We start from the raw sequence: 16880 nt of genomic DNA, 5'->3' as shown, positions 1-16880 counted from the left end.
TGAAAGTATGAATGTGAACCAAGACAACCAGAAGAAGCTTAGTATAAGCAATTGCAAAGCACCCTTCACTCAGTTCTTCTGCACCTACGAATTGCAGAACATATGGTCCTTCAGCAGAGGGTCTCAGCACAGCGGGTTAGTTTACATACCATATGTATGCAATTGGTAGGCACAACGGGGTTGCGTTAAGGTTATTGCATCTGCCCTAATTCAAAATTCCCTTGTATTTTTAGGTTTGTGTCGGACAGTAATGTTATTTTAACAGCTTTTGTGTTAGGTTTCACATGTTTTTTTAAACAACTTTATAGCTTCCTTTATTTTCTTTTTATTAATTTTGACTTTGTAATGGAATCTCTGGAGACTTAAAATTGAAACAATGTAGAATGATTGCTGTTAGTCCTATACTCCCATGAATGACTATCAACTGAACATTGCAGTGTCTGACTGCAGAAGCTATGTAACTGAGCACTTCGTATTTTGTATTTCTCGTATTTCAGAATATGTGCTGTGGACTGCTTGTAGAATTCTTGGAAATATTCTTCTCCACCTTCTAGTTCTCTGTCAGAAATAGTTTGCTTACATAAGTTCACTAATACAAAAACAAGTAGCTTAGGTTAGATAGTGTATTCATTGATTGTAGCTATTTGGGGCATGAATATTGAAACCCTCGGATATTATACTCAAGTTGAATATAACAGAAGACCTGCAAGCAGTTCAGGTATTTTATAGTAACATCAAAAATTCATCTTCTGCCAGTATTTCGAACTGCTACCTAGAATATTATGGTAAGTAACCTTATATTACACTTAGGAAAAATTTGGACAACATCAAAACTCATATTTACAAGGCTTTCATAGCATTATGAAGGAATTTTACATTAGTTTTATTGTTTTGTAATTCATGTAAAGAAAATCTAATGATCTGTAATGATGACTTTAACAGCCTCCAAAGCATATACAAGTTTTCTGCTAATACTACCCATGTTGCTTCACTTAGTTTTACCACAGTATGTTATCTACCACCACACACAGGAGACAGGCAGTACTCTAAAAAAAGACCAAGGTGAAGTGACAATAACTTCCAGCAGTTACTGGAACAGTTTAAATATTGGTTTACCTCTAACTTCCTAGTGCCACGGTTAATAGTGTCTGGCAATTGCATCAATATGGTAAAAGCAACAAGAGATAGCAAGTAAATATTCATATTTCAAACACAGCTTAAACTCTTTTGTAAATGCATTTTATGGTAGACAATGGAGAAATTATTATCCTTACAGTGAAAAGCTGTGGTTACTTCACCTTCCTTCTAAAGAGAGTGAACTCCTCTGAATTCCAATTGTTCATTTAAAAAAATAATAATAATAATCAGACAGCAACATTCCATAACTTGCAATGATAAGCCAGAAAGCTACTGAGTCCAGAAATAAAGTGCAGGTGAAAAATATCCTTGAAGACATACCATAGCATATGTAAGCATAAAAAGCACTGGGAATCTGCTGCTGATCAGGTTATCTGTTCTTTTGATATTACAACCTATGAAAAGGAATCTTTTTCATATGGCATATTTGTTCACATTCATTCTTGCAGATGACTATGTAGGAGTTTGTTTATTGTAAGTACACATACAATTTATATAACCATCACTAATCTAACTAGTTAATTTATACTAATCCAGACATTACAGGAACTTACATCAAAGGTAAAATTCTATTATTCAGGGAGAAATTCATAATTTTCTTTGAAATCTGACAAAAAAAAGTTAACTCTTACATACACTAAGAAAGACTGAATATGGAAAAAAAAAAAATCCAAGAACTCCATGGGGAGTATATCTGAAATTTAAATGGAGGTTCCTTTAGCATTGAGAAGCAAACAAACTCACAGACTTTGAAAGCTTTATAGCTTGAAGACTTACACGGTGATCCTATAGCCTATTTGATGCAAAAAAGTTTAGACATACTTCCAGAAGTCAACAGTTCTTTGCATCTAATTTCATTCATCAAAAACAGCTCATAAAAGCAACAAGTCACTTTTGAACTTGCCAGCTAAAAACAAAGCTAGAACCGCTCTGGAACAACGTGCAAGAGTGGAAGATGCAAAAACACCTTCTACCAGGCCAGAAGCATGCTTGTGAAGGTATTAGCCATAATTTCGTTTAAAAAGCAACCCATACCCATCTTACCTTTTCCTAAGGCTAACAGAGCCCCAAGAAGAGCACACTCAACAAATAAAAATGCTGCTCCCTCAGCTGGCAACCTTTAAATGAAGGTAAGGAGGGGCAAACCTAGAGTCTACCCTTCCCAGTCACTCAGGTGTATTACTTGCACCTGTACTCCCAGAATTAGCCACACCTTCTCACCTCATGCTCTATCACTGGCTCTGGTCATGACTTAGCTGTTCTTGTATAGGAAAGATGCTTTCCATAGTAAAACAAGCAATGAAGACTAAAGAAATAAATGCTTTGCTACCTATTAGGTAATAAAAGGAAAATATTCTAAATTTAGAACATTTACTTTGTCCTTTACATACCCTGACACTTACTATCCCTATACAGACCAGTTTCTTGAGGAGCTGTCAAATTCTGTCTTGTTTAAAGTCACCTTAACCTACTGCAAAAGGATGGAAATTTTTAACATATTAAAACAAGCTTGGTTGTGAAAATAGGCTCCTTAAGACCTACTGCTACAAGAAAATAGTCCAGAATAGTGGAATAGTAAGTAGAAAAACAAAATAACTGGTGCCATGGAGTTTTGAATGAAGGCCCAGATCCTCTTGCATCTGCTGTAGTGTGGATAAATATTTGCCATGCCTGTAGCATTACGTATTTAAGTGTAGTATGATCACAGGAGGGATTTACAGATGCAAGTCAGTAAAAAAGAAAGGGATCTATTGGAAAGAGTCCAGCGGAGGGCCACAAAGATGGCAAAGGGCCTGGAACATCTCTCCTATGAAGAAAGGCTGAGTGAACTGGGTCTGTTTAGCCTTGAGAAAAGAAGGCTGAGAGGGTACCTGATCCAGGTCTATAAATATCTAAGGGTGGGGGGCAGCATGGTGAGGCCGGACTGTTTTCAGCAGTGTGTGGAAACAGGACAAGGGGAAATGGCCAGAAACTGCAGCATAGGAAGTTCTGCACAAATGTGTGCAAGAATTTCTTTATGGTGAGGGTGATGGAGCACTGGAACAGGCTGCCCAGGGAGGTGGTGGAGTCTCCTTCTCTGGAGATATTCAAGACCTGCCTGGACTCCTACTTGTACAAACTGGTGTAGGAAACCTGCTTTGGAGGGGGGGGTTGGACTTGATGATCTCTGGAAGTCCCTTCCAGCCCCTATGATTCTGCGATTCTGTGACTTTGTGATTCTGTAATGCTACAAGAGAAATTTGAATAATTTTCTCCATATTCAAAACAACAAGTCATTACGGTTCTTCACTCTAGAACTTTTTATCATAGTAATTAGATAGATCCTGTAGTTAGAAATGACTATCAGTTCCTGCTTCTGGAGAAGCCAAGTAATTGTCAGTTGTAAGTCTTCAAAATTTAGGAATTTTTCACTACTATAGTCATTGGAAAAGGATGATAATCGCTGCAAATTATCATTTCTGCCTTTCTTTTTTGATAAATTTTCACCCATGTTACCCAAAGGAGTCAAAGTGAATTTGGCCCACAAAAATGTATTGATCCAGAATAATTTCATGTTCACAAAATTTCATGACATTATTGGTCTAGGTATTCTTTTCTTTGGAATCCTTTTAGGATTTCTTCAGGATTTCTTTTTTTCTCTTTTCTTTCCTTTCTTTCTTTTTTTCTTTCTTTCTCTCTCTCTCTCTCTCTCTCTTTTTTTTTTAATAGCTTCATCAATCTCAATAGAATGTGAAGAAATTTTTAACTTTTCTTGCAATTTACACCTTAAGTGCTGAGAAAGAAAATGCCTATAAATTACAAGATTGTTATTTCATAACTGCCAAGTTAGCAGAAAAATCTAGTGAAGAGATATATCCAGAGTAGATGGAGAGTGGAGGAAAAGCTAATCATTGGTAATGTTTCTTAAGATTCAGCAAAATGGCTTGCTATCAAACACAAAGGTTGCTCCAAAAGTAATGTTTGCATTTATTTCCATGGAAACTAGAACAGATGCAATGAGCACAATAACACTATTTGATAGAGCAAATCCTCAGCTAGAAAAATACTTCACCGTTAGCTGTGCATTTTCACCAGCAGTGAACAAGAGCCTGCATGTTGCACTCGTAAAAATCTGTGCCAGCAGAAACTCACTGTTTCACAGCTGCTGTGATAGCATTGTAACCGAAACACAGCACCTCACTGTCCTAACATCCACTGCTTAGCAACAAAACGTAACAGAATACTGCTGGGAAGGTAGAACCTCTATTGCCATGCCAGCAATATATGCATCTGACACTGTGGGCCAATATAACAAAAAAGGGAGCCACAGAATCTATAATCATAGGCAGACAATTTCAGTAATCACACAATCACCAAGGCTCAAAAAAGCCTCTAGAATTATTACCTTCAGAACAGCCTTCATATATTATACTTAGCTATAACACAAAATTAATCTGATTTATTTGTAATTGATTGAATTAGCTGCTTTTTAACTTTCAGAAGCCTTTCCTGATGCAACTTACTACATCAGAAAATACTAAGCTAATTTACACTAGGCAATTTGTGGTCAGCAAAACAGATGAACACTTATACTTTTTTTTCCAAGGCTATTCAGTTATTTTCTTAAAACACCATTTTAGTATTTATTTTTATATTTAGTTTATATGTTCCATATACTTTATCTTCATTTTGTAGGTGGAATCTGTCTGCCAAATAACCAGGTATCTTAGGAAAAGCACTACCACTAATGGACAGACAGTTATAGGATGGAATAACTACCTTAAAGAGTTTATGTCTACAGCTGTACTCATGAAAAAGATAAAACAGTCGTACTTCCTTGGAGTAAGCTATTGGGCAGGTTGCATATTCATTCATTTCTTACAGTAATTGAATTTCTAACTGTCCATAATTTCTTTATAAATCACACACATCCAAAGGCCCTTCTGCTACTTTCTGAAGTATATGCTATTGAAGAATATTAGTCATTAATTTCCCAAATTATTCCATAATCTCAATTTTTTTCAATTGTTCATTTTAAGTCTCAGCTGTTGTTTGCATTTTAGCTTCCTGCTTTAGAGATTAATTTATTTTCTATTTTGGATTTTTCTCTTACATTCCGGCACATATTTAGCCTGTGGCAGATTGAAAGGTGTCTCTGTCGGGAAACATCATCCAAGGGAACACAAGATACTTCACAGCACAAAAAAAAGGTGTGGTGGAGGAGGAGAGAAAACATCAGAAGCATTGCAAAAATACCTTTTTGTTCTGTGTTCCAAAGCTCTAAAACTTTTCAGCAGCTTTGAGCCATTAGAAAGCTTAACTTGCTGACAACACTTTACATGCAATGTCAGCTTTGTGTGATTTGAAACAGCTGAGATAATAACTCCCAAATGAAAAAATTATAATACTGAAAGGAATATAAGGACTTATTGTACAAGCAGCACTGCTTTATTCATGACCAGTGTAGAGCAATTTATATATATAGCTTATCTTTTTTCTTATTAACAAAAGAAGTTTTGTCTTTGTATCTCTTTTCCACTCTTTTGCATCCTGGAAAACCATGGAGGAGAAGAAATTTTCTTCTGAGGGTTTATTTGCTTTTGTGATTCCTAACCTGGATTGAAAGTTCCGTTGGCACTGTCATCTCATCTTTTTTGACACAGCTGCTATTGCAAAGTGTTGGTTTAGTAAACAAAGATACTGTTTTCCAGCAAATGTCCTTTACTGTAAAGAAGACAAGACAAATAAAAAGATAGAACAGAAGTTGTGCTGTGTTTGCTGAGAATGTTCTTTAAAGTTTACCATGAGGTGTCAGCAGCTCTTTAATTTTCAGAAGCCTTTTTCTGACATTGGGATCAAACAGCAATTTACACAGCAAGTTTCTCAATATGTTTTCAGTGGTTTTAGAATATTTTCTGTTTAGGAAGTCCTTAAATATTTCCAGATGATCAACACAGACAAGTGTATCCATTTGTTACAAATACAACCGTACATGCAAATAAGTTACTAAATAAATGTAAAATAGACAACGTTTACTTCTAATTATCTTAGATAATCTACCTTACATCCAGGATGCATGCTACCTCTAGTAAATTCACTCATTTATCATTTCTGAGAAAATGTAGATGCCAGAGTACTATGACAGATAATATTAATCAAGAATTGTTTGGAAATAAAATATTTAACAAATTCTAGAAACCTGTGAGTTCCAGGGTTAGTTATGTTTGGTTTTACCGCAAATACTGTATCTTCAGGTTTCCCCAGGTGGCAATGTGTATTAAGAAATGGATGCTTATGTCTAGAAATGCTGTTCTTTCCAGTTTCATTTTCCCAAGTTAATTTAGCTGATGAATGTAGTATCAGTCTAAGGTTTAGGAATATCTTCACAGGGAAAGCAGAAATGGAGAAAGGCCATGACAACTGTGTTTCTTAATATACTAGGATCTAGGGAAAACAAAAACTCTAGCCAGGCTTAAGAGATTAAACCAAAGCCTATATTCAGGTGAACTAGCTTGCACTACCTAACACTATTATTAATGCATCTTGAGTATACTGAAGTGGAAATTCACCCAGACTCCACCTGTGATAATTTGGTTTCAACAAGTATTATCCTAAGTGAATGTCTGTTTCACAGTGGAATATATTCCTGCAATAAAACATTGCTAATTCACTGGAATTAAAAAGAAACAAACAAACCAAAAAAAACCCTAAATGTTGTAATTTTGTTTTCAGATATTAGGTCTTACTCTTCCTGCTAAACCAAGAGCATCCCTTGAACTCAGTAATAAACCTTGCAGTAGTATACTATTCCATATAGATGAAAAGTCAAAATACTCAACAAACCTGAACTCTTAACATTTAAGATAATGCTGCTGCACCAACACTTTACAGCAGTCTGGATCTGTTATTCACTTCTGGAGATTTCACCTTAAAGAGTACAGAGAAACTGGTGGCAATTAGTCTGACCACCACATTTTTATTCTGAATGATATCTGTTGGGAGTTAAGACATGGAATGTGGACTGAAAGTGCTGAAGCATTTTTTATCATTTTTCTTCATCTTAAACACGTAAGACAAAGAAAGGTGTGAGGAGGATATAGCCTGAGCAGGCTATTTGGTTTTACCATCTAGCATGTGTGAAAAGTGATTTAAGAGCAATAGGCCACACTTTTCTTTGAAGTTCAGATACTGCCACATCTTTTTGAAGACATAATCTTGCAAAGTGCTGAGCACCCTGGCTGCAAGCCAGGAAAACACATAAACACATGCTTAACTCTAATCATAGGACTAGGCCCCTTGTGTTAAAGTTGACATGTGCTGAAGTGCTGTTCTGGATCAGTGCCAGAAGGTTCAGTACCCTTCAGGATTGATTCCTCAGTCAATAAACTAAAAGCTGCAGCTTAAAAGTAAGCCTTGGATTCTGTTTACATTTCCTGCTAGCATTTTAAAAATAAAACACCGGCTGTTAAACACGAATAGTCCTTGCTTCTTTGAGAGAAAATTGTCTGAGATGGAAGCACAAAAGTGCATTTTAATAGGCACAGGCAATGGAAGGATACTCAATTCATCCGGCTGCATGCAAATTCCCTCCCTCTCCCAAATAATCCCTTAATGACCTACTAGCAGACAGAATATTCAGAGTTTGTTTATGTGGCAAACAGAAGTCTTGCCTTTCAGAGGTGCCTTTTGCAGTGGTCTCAGGGGACAGTGCTCAGTTCCAGGCCAAAAGGTCTTGAGCTGAAGTATTCGAAATCTGTGAACACAGATGTTTGTTTTGCGGTGGCTAGCTATAAATTAGGCTTTCCTGTCTGAGTATTGTGGTAAAAGAAAATTCTACAGATAACTATGTGAGACTAATCTCAGCTACAAAACTCTGCCGTTTTCTCCCCAGACTGTCATCCTTTCACCATCAACAAAATATTCTGCAAAAGAATTCCTGCAGCCAACATTTTTGCAAAGCAAAAAGGAGCACACCTCATTGCCCAACTAAGTCATAACTGAAAGAATTAATGTTTTTACAGATCTTGTTGGTTTCTCCGTGGAATAAAGAGAAGCTTGGCTTAAATTTGCTTTGGCTGCTTTGATCATAGAACACTTATTGAAAGGTTTTTGAAATAATTTGAAGCTAACTCCATTAAGATTTTGATTAATGGCTCTATGTCCAGGTGGAGGCCAGTTATGAAAGGTATCCTTCAGAGATGGAAGGTCCCAAGACCAGAGCTCTTCAACGTCTTCATCAGTGACCTAGATGGTGGGATCAAGTGCACCCTCAGCACTAAACTGAGTAATGTAGTTGATACAATAAGTAGAAGGAATTCCATCCAGTGGGATCTGGACAAATGAAAAATGGGCCCATGAGAACTAATGAAGTCAAACAGGGGCAAGTGCAAGGTGTTGCACTTGTGACAAAGCAATTCCTGTTATGTGCGCAGATTGGGAGAATAATATTGAGAGCACCTGTGCTGAGAAAGACTTGGGTGTTCTGGTGAACAAAATCTGAGGAGCCAACAGTGTGCAATTGCAGCTGTATCCTGGGTTGCATCAAAAGAGAAATGGTCAGCAGTCCTCCTCTACTTTCCTCTTGTAAGGCCCCATCTTGAGTGCTGTGTTCCAGTTTGGGAACCCCAGCACAAGAAGTACTTGGAGCTGTTGGAGAATATCCAGAGAAGGGCCATGACAATAATCAAAGGGCTGGATCACCTCTCCTATGAAATGAAGGTTGAGGGAGATGGGCTTGTTCAGCTTGGAGAAGAGAAGGCTCTGGGGAGATCTCATTGCAGCTTTCCGGTACTTGAGGAGAATATAAACAGGAGGGAAAACCAACTTTTCACATGATCTGCTAGCAATAGGACAAAGGGAATGGCAGTAAACTGAAATAGGGGAGATTTAGTTTAGATGTTAGGTGGAAATGCTTTAATCAGAAAATGGTGAGGCACTGGAACAGGCTGTCCTGAAAAGCTGTAGATGCCCCATTCCTGGAGGCATTCAAGAGCAGAATGGATGGGGCCCTGGGCAGCCTGATCTAGTGGGTGGCAAATCAGCCCATGGCAGAAGGGTTGGAACTCAACAGTCTTTGAGGCCTTTTTCAACCTAAACAATTCTGTGATTCTGTGATGTAATGAGATTAAACATAAAATGTCAATGCTGAGTTGATTCCTAAAGCTTAACAAACTTACCAAATTATTTTAATTATACACTTTTCTGGCACTGAACAAACTGAAGTGCTAAGAGAAAAACAATACTAACTGACAGTAAGAATTATCTAATTCCATGTAAAAATCTGTTCCTGCAAGATGTCTATCTGTCAAATTCAATTTTACAAGCACAAAAGGATGACCTAGACCTTGAGGATATTAGGTATATATCAGATGGAACTAGAAGAGCTTCCAGATGTTCCTGATAAAATTTTAGAACACAAGACTGAAGAATTATTCAGTGGTAATGCTTCTCTTTCTACTGTTTTCAAGCATTATGAAAAAAAGAAAATTAATTATTCTGGAATGCATTATATGTTTCTAAACACTTAGGGAAGTTCCAGCCAAGAACAGTAAAATCTTGCTGATTTTTTTTTTTTGCTTCTTGGTTACTAGTAAAAAACAGTTAAAATAGGAAACATTGCTATGTGTCTGAAACATAAAACTCATACAGAAGTTCAGAATTCAGGAAAGTCATTTTTTTGGGCCTTGCTTTTCAGGCTTTTCAAATTTTCACAAATTTGTTTTTCTACTTTAATGAATTTCTGAAAGGGATTATAGAACTCTGGTACCCAAAATTTTGGTAGAAAGTGATTGGAGTGAATGATTTACAATGTCCTTTCCAGGCACACACCTCTCTTAGGGCTGTTTTTTGTTTGTTTGTTTGTTTGTTGTTGTTGTTGTTGTTGTTGTTGTTTTATTGTTTTATTTTATTTATTTATTTTTCAGTTACCTTAATACTTGTTATTAGCTTCTCAACATGTTTGGGTCTCACTCCAAGACTCTATTAGAACAGAATTACAGAATAACACTAGTTTGGCTCTATTCACCCTAAAGTGCTAGAAAACTACCTTACCTCCCATTTAATTCAGAGGCAGAGCCTTAAAGAATGTACTAAAATCAGCCAGTACTTTTTTTATCTTCTGTCATGCATTCTGTGCCTTTGTCCTGCTATTCTATGCCTGTGTCTGAAAAAAAACACAATGTGTGACTGTGCTTGGAACATCTCCACTGTTACCAAAATTAACAAGTAGAAACGCTGTTGATTCGTGTGCCCTAGGTTTGTTTTTTGGGGAGGAAAGGGAGCAGGCTAAATCAAAGATGGAATTTGTAAAGTGATTTTGATTAACTTGATCTGATTATGTGAGGGAAGTTATTTTAGATCTTTTTTTTTTTTTTTTTTTTTTTTTTTTTTTTTCAAAATGCAGCCCAAAAGGGTCTTTTACAGGGATCTTTTCGTATTCTGTTTTTGTTTAGCTATCATCTGCTGTCAAAGGTGTTCACACAGACCTGAACTGTGAGTTGTGGCACTATGGTAAACTGGCTCCATTGGAAGATTTTTAGAAGATCTTCTTTGAAGGTTTGGCCTTTAGCCTATAAGGGTCAAAACACATTTGGGAGCTTATATTATTTGTCACCAGGGAGAGTCTAGGGTAAACTTAGAAGCACAATTCACTTCAGAATCCACATGATTAAAATTAAAATAATATGTCAGCTGTGTATACAGGAAAAAGAAAAAGAAAATTGGATTTTTTTCTGTATCTTCAAGTAAATACAAACAATTCATCATATCCAATAATGTATATAATATTAGTACAGAAACATATATGCAAAATTTCTATGACAAGAGATAAAAACATTAATATATTAGCCTAAATGGACAAGTTCTATTTCTGTAAGTTTAGACCATTTTGCCCTTCTCTCTGGAACTTGTGTTGCCATGACTCATGGATACTTTTTCTCCAAGGTACAGAAGTATCTTTATCACAGGGTACTGTTACAGAACTGGTATTGAAATTCAGCACTCCAAGCTTTCTAGAATAGAGTGAGTTTTAACTTTCAAATCTGAAGTCCAAAAAGTAGCCAGCAAGGATTCAGTCCTCATAAAATCTATGACATATCAGAAAGAAAATATTGCATAATAATTTATTTGAGTATCACTGTCAATCATGCATCTTCAAAATTTCTAAGACCAGAATGAAGACATGACAATCCTCTAAATCCTTGTATTTCAAAGATTATATGTAAATTTAGAGCTAGATTTTAGCATGAAGAATCCTGAAGTCACAAGGAGTTGGCCCAATTAATTTGTATTAATTTTCTCCTCTGTCTTGGGATCTATTAACACAATATGGTATGACAACAGACATCTTGTAGCCTAAATAGCATAGCTGCTATGAGATGAAAAAAATCATAGCTCTAGATCAGTTCCATATCTCCATATATCAAACTGCAAAAGAAAATGATTAAGGAAGAGCACAATTCTTCCAGAACTGATTCATAATATTTGTTATAAACATCTTTTCTATCTTACTACACTGTGCGTAGCAGCTTATGAGTCATTAGCTCAGAAAGCAGAAGACTTGTGTTACAGTAGTCTGTCATTAATCTGTCATGGAGTCTTCGCAAATTTCTATGTCCTGGTTCTATTTCTCTTTGTATTTTCTATGTAGAATATAAACCTTATAGAATTAGATTGACAGGCTATAGTTTAATATGCAAACATTAGCCCTAAGACTGAGTGCAGGATTGAAAACATCACAGCTGCATAATACAAAACTTGTCCAGTGTAAATTCATTTTGAAGGTACTATCTTGTTTGTTTTCCACAGTAATATTGTATTACCAACCAGTATACTAGGCCTCCATACTTCAGCATCTTTTCTTATTACCATCTGTGCATGTTCTAACATGACTGACTATGATGTTCTGGTCACTTCATCAGAAAAACAATTGTGATCCTAAGCATGATTTGGAAATATATAAATGAATGATTACCAGCACAGATATCAGATAGAAACAATTTTCTCACTAAGAATTCCCACAGTGCCTTTGGGGTCCATGTTGTGCCCGAAATTTTTAGATGTTAGTATAACAATTGCACCAAGAGCATAATTAAAATAGAATTTGTCTTAATGATGCTATTCAAGTTAGTCATTCTCAATTTATGCTGGTACAAGTCAGAGTTAACTTTCAGGCTTTTCCCCCATTTTTCCAGGTTAAATATTGATCTTTACAACCATATTTTCAACCATGGTTTGCTTAAAAATTGTGTTTTTCATTCATATTATAAAGAATTTTTGCATTTATTTGTTTTATTTTACATTTCTTTTAAGAAAAATATAGATCAGTTGGGCAAATATTTAACTATGAATAACTTTGAGAGTCATAGGATGAATTACATTTTTGACAGAAACAATTATATTATATTGGTAACAATCATGTTACAGAAACTTGAAATATAATGTTTAGTAATAGCTAAATATATTGATCACTGGAAATAGTTTCTCTTAAATGTAGTAAAACAGATTCACTCCCCTTCCTCACACTCCCCCCCCCACACACCCCCTTCCTTCAAGAAAGGTGAATCACAATTATGCCTCCAGGAAAGAGGTCTAGTGTTCACACTTCATCAAAGGAAGATCAAACACTTTCAATGGTTCTTTTTAAAGTTAATTGTTTCCAGATTGTTGCTGGTCATTTCTTATTTTTAAGTGAGAAAACTCATAGGACTGAAAATAAAAGCCATATCCAAAGTTTGCTGCTGCTCTGGAGAAATAGGGTAGTCTGGACAAGTTTGATATATAATATCCAGTTAGCAACTTTTATTATAAATTAAAACCTCTTATAGAATAGAAATATTAGCAAGCTATCATCTTTTTGTGCTCAGTCTAACTTTTTATGCCTCTGTTGTTCTAGTGTTCTAAATACTTAAATAGTATGTAAAATTCAGTAGGATGTTTTTATGTCATAGTAGTAAAGTTAAACAGCATTGCCCAGGATGGATTAACAAAGTATTATACAAAGTTATAAATGAAAACAGTTGTATGATAAAAAGTATCGAATACTGAAATCTTTTTATGTGTTCCTTCCATTCATTAATGTTGTGAAGTTACAAACCAGATAAAAATGTAAATAATCTTATCCTTGAATAGTTAAAACACAGAACATCTACTGAGTAACTTGGAACTGTTAGATTTGTACACGTAATTGTATCTGAAAGATCCTCTGGCTTTTAGCTACATGACTTTTAAGGTTAGAGCCTTACAAGAGGGCAATTCACTGAATTATTTTTCTGTCCATAAATTACAAAGCAGTATTATGCTGTTGGAAGAAAGAAATTGTTCCGAAAAAATTTAAGGCAAGACTCAAAACTGCTGTGATGTCATTCTATGATGACAGACAGACTGACAATCAGTCTCAAACAGGTAACCTTCAAAGTACAATTCTTATTAAAGCACATCTGGCTGTCTACAATTGAACTTCTTTCAAACTCTAGCTTAGGTTTTCTTTCAAACACTTTTCCACTTCCCAAATTTCAGTTTTATGAAAATAAAATGCTCCCCAAAAGGTCATAAGTGAGTTTTGCAACTCCTAGGAGGCTCCAGAGCTGAAAGTCTCACATTCATCAAATTCTTCCCTCACATTCTGTACCACAAAATCCAATAGGAAATACATTATTTCACTCAATTGAAAGAGTTAGTTTCAGAGAACATGTATAGATTCCTGAATTGGAATGGAGTTCTAGCACAAAAGTTTAAAAAGCATTTTCTAAGAGTGTAAGATGTTTCCTAGAATTATTAAGAAATAATAATAATAATAATAATAATAATAATAATAATAAAATAGTAAATATGCACACTGAAGAATCACTGTTTTCTACATTTTTCAGACACAAGTAGGTGGGATGTTTAAAATCACACAGTAATCACACAAATTTGCAACTTCACGCTATTTTAAAAATCTGTCTCTGACACAGATCAGCCAGTGACTTAGACAGGGTAAAGTTCCTTGTCATTGGGCTTTATTCTACTGGCACTTTCCAAGCTTTCATGTAATAGTCCTGATGCTTGCGCAAAGTATTGAAAGCCAGATTAGGCAAGTTCCAACACTGATCATCTGGGTTCAGGAAACTAGTTTATACTTAAATTTTAACACCCTCATGGAAGAAGACAAGATTCCTATCTTCTCCATGCCAGTCTAACAGGTAAGGCATTAATCTAGAAAGCAGAAAAGCAAAGTTTAGAGTTCTTCTCAGACAAAATATATCCTTTTCCAATCTTTCTGAATAAAGTTTGATAAGAATTTTGTATGCAGACCCATCTCTGCTGTGCTGGACTGGATTCCATTTGTGCTTGTCAGGAGTTACTCTGACTGTTGTATTGAGTCCCTCTGGCAGTGCCACAGTCTGCAGGTGTAGTAGACTTGCAGGAAACTATCCACCTCACCTCCTAGGAAAGAGGAATGGAGTATTTACTGTTTTGCATTACAGTGGAACTAAACACATAACCGTGGTCTCACATTCATGCTATCATTCTCCTTTAGGAATTCCCACCATGAAGTGGAAGAGCATTCATCATAAAGTGCATAAAAATGAGATTTTGCACTTTCTCCCATTTTTTCGATCAGATTTAGGAAATTGTCTCAAAATAAAATAAAACTTTTTTTTTTTTTTTTTTCCTACAAAGATAAGATTTTATCCATCTTACTTTGTCATTTGAAAAGCAAGAAAACCAGAGAACATGTCCAGGACAAAATGTAACAGGACTGAAGTGATACCGAGAGAGAAAAATTAGAAAAAGCAATCAGGAAATATTTTTGAATAGCTAAGATTACAAACTATAGGATCACAGCTACAGCTATCAGGTGCAATAGACAAAAGGGTGAATGTGGAGATCACCTCAAATTGTAGATGAAAAAACATCTGTTAGACACAGTCTAGTTCTCAAGTGGTGACATTTTTAAGTACCTCTGAAGTGTTCTTAGCCATAAGGAGATATAATAGATCAGACATATTCTAACAATTTGAACACACAGAGAGAAGAAAGATATGCAGCAAAGTTTTTCCACAACTTGAGGACTATATAATTCTTGCTAGTGTTTATATAAATCAGTACTAGCCTGTAGGTGGTCAACATTGCAAAAATGGAAGAGTCCCCCTAGTACATCTTAGAAGTGACCAAACTCTGTATTAGCAGACAAAATGGATTTCTAAGACATGAAATAATATTTCCTTATATTGGGTGTAACTTTCATCTGCCCCAGTGACTGGATCAGTGCTACTGGAAGCAGTTTGTAGTGTGCAGGCTGTACTGAGGAATGATGGGGGGAAGGGCAAGCAGGGTGGGAAGGAATAGCCAGCTATGGCACAATAGCTATTTTACAGCAGGAATTCACACTGAGAAGCCATTGAAATAGTGTTCAGTGAATGCTAGTGATTGAAATACTATTCTTATTGTACACACAAGCACCGATTCACATAGGGTATAAGCAGGTGCAGCTTCATTGAAGTCAATAGTGCAGCACCCACTGGGCCTGAATTTAGCTCACAGTAGGACTTGCTGTGAAGTGTATTACACTAATGATAGCTATGGAAACATACTGTTTCTGCATGACCTAGATGCATTTGCCCCACATAGATGTTTTCACACCAAGACAGTGTTGTTTCTAAGTTTCTTACAAGGAAGTAGATGGAATTGAGAAATCCATTTTAAAGCTGTAGATGATGCCATTCTTTTTTTTTTTTTTAACCCATTTGTTGAAGGACTGTACAGGACTCCTCTTTGTGGTTACTGGGTCTACCAGGATTTTGCAAATAGACTTCCTAGAGCTGGTCCTTGATAACAAGATTCCTGAAGTTAAATTTAATTTTCTATTCAGTCATTTTAATTCAACCTAACAGTTCATAAAGACAGTTGTTGTAATCTACATAATAAAGTTTTTTGATGCATGTAGACTTTTTTCCACCTTCCACAAAATATATAGTTTCACTCTGGTTTCATGTTTTCTTTCTATTCTTCTGAGAAGATAAGATTTAAGTGGTATTTGTTTCCTAAAGATGCAAATGAAAAAAAAAAAAAATCAATGCATTTATTGAGTACGTCATGTCTGTCCTCAACCATTCTGCGATTCTCTGAAGAGGGTAATACAAGTCGTTTTATTCATCTCCATTGCACAGGTATTGCAGAGTAAATTTGACTCCATGATGCATCTATTTAAGACAAGGTAATCCATATTGTATCCAGTACTTAAGGTGCAAAAGGGCAACTTCCTTATCCTCAGAATTAATGACCATGGCAAACAAGGAACCAGGCATTAGCTGAGCTGTATTGTTTTCTTTGAAAATTCTTAACCCGTAGCTGACCTAGCTAGGCTTAAGTCATGTTTTAATTTTGTATTATTATTTCTGGAAATTTTATGGCCTAGAAGAGGGCTGAACTTGTAGCAAATAACACAATTCTTTAATTACTTCCACATTTAAAGCCAAAATTAATCTTTCTGCACATAAAAGTTCAATGTTTGAGGTCTATTTTAACTTAACACCCCTCTCCCCCCCCCCCCCCCCAAAAAAAATCTAGAAGCAAAAGCTGCCTGAAACTTGCAGAAAAGTGTATATAGAAAGGCAAACAACTTCATAATTTTTGTAAATCAAGTTTTATGTTTACATGAATTTTAGACAGTATTTTTTTATCTGTACATAGTACCCATAAATTAGAGCAGCTATATTACACAATATTCAGAGACAGTAACATACAATCATGTCAAGATTTATAATTGATTGATTGACATG

Source organism: Tympanuchus pallidicinctus, unplaced genomic scaffold (assembly GCF_026119805.1).
Source record: "Tympanuchus pallidicinctus isolate F22 unplaced genomic scaffold, pur_lepc_1.0 scaffold3, whole genome shotgun sequence".
In the NCBI taxonomy this organism is placed as follows: domain Eukaryota; kingdom Metazoa; phylum Chordata; class Aves; order Galliformes; family Phasianidae; genus Tympanuchus; species Tympanuchus pallidicinctus.
The sequence above is the reverse complement of the archived record's forward strand: the minus strand, read 5'-3'. Positions refer to the sequence as shown.